Consider the following 1,039-nt stretch of genomic DNA (forward strand, 5'->3'; position numbering starts at 1 on the left):
TAGACGACTGCGTACTTGGTTTGGGGAAATCACTATTGTGATTGATTGACTTGGGAACATGTCATACTCTTCAAAGTATAAAAATTTCCCAAGTCAATCAATAAAGTTTTGAAACCAACCACATAGCCGCCTAGGGGCAAGTACAGCCGGCTTGCTTATTGCCGCATGCTTTTAATAAGTTAGGAAAAAATTCAAGTATATATGCAAAAAAATGAAAATGCAAAAAATTAAAATGCAATGCAAATTAAACAGAATCGACTCAGTCGGCAATTTTACAAAATCCGACCAAAACGGTCGAGAGATATAATATTAGCCCGTGACCATCCGGGAAAAAAAATTGTTGTGGAATTATATTCAAATACTCGGCACATAGGCCTGAAACGCAGACAACAAGAAACAAAATTAAAAGCTTAAGTTACTGAGGCGTAGTCGGACCATCCCCTTGATTTTTCTCAAGTGGCGGTAGAGCAGAGTTTACCTGGGCTTCTCCCTCTTGCTCACGCTCTTTCTCTCTTCCGCCTACCTCTTAAGTTGGCTCTTTGTCAACCTCCCTGTTGGCCCAAGCGTCGAACGACCCAAGATCCGGCTTTCCCTTGTCCTTGGCGTTGATAACCTCATCAGCATAATGATAAGCCAAGGTCCAGATACCGTACTCCTTCCCCGGGTGTAAGGCCTCCCAGGCTATCTTCATACGATCTGTGCAGTCGAACTCGTTCTCTTTAATGATCTGGTCCTGCTCGACTTCCAGTGTTACCTTGAAGTTTTCTTGGGCCTGGGCCTGGGCCATCTCATTCTTCAGGAGGTTAACGTCTACTCGGCTATTAGTGTTATCCTTATCAACTCCCTCAAGAGTTTTGAGGTCCGCCTGAGCATTTTTAAGTGCAGGCTCGATGTCGGAAGCCTTCTCTTGGCAGTCTCCAGCATAATCTTCAAACGCCTGATGTTTTCCGCCTACGCCAATTCAAACGCTTTAGTCTCAAGATCATTTATTGTAGTTTGGTATTGAGCAAAGTCTACGGATTCTCTCGTAGCTTTAATG

This window comes from Chenopodium album, chromosome 11 (genome assembly GCF_948465745.1).
Source record: "Chenopodium album chromosome 11, dcCheAlbu1.1, whole genome shotgun sequence".
Classification (NCBI taxonomy): Eukaryota; Viridiplantae; Streptophyta; class Magnoliopsida; order Caryophyllales; family Amaranthaceae; genus Chenopodium; species Chenopodium album.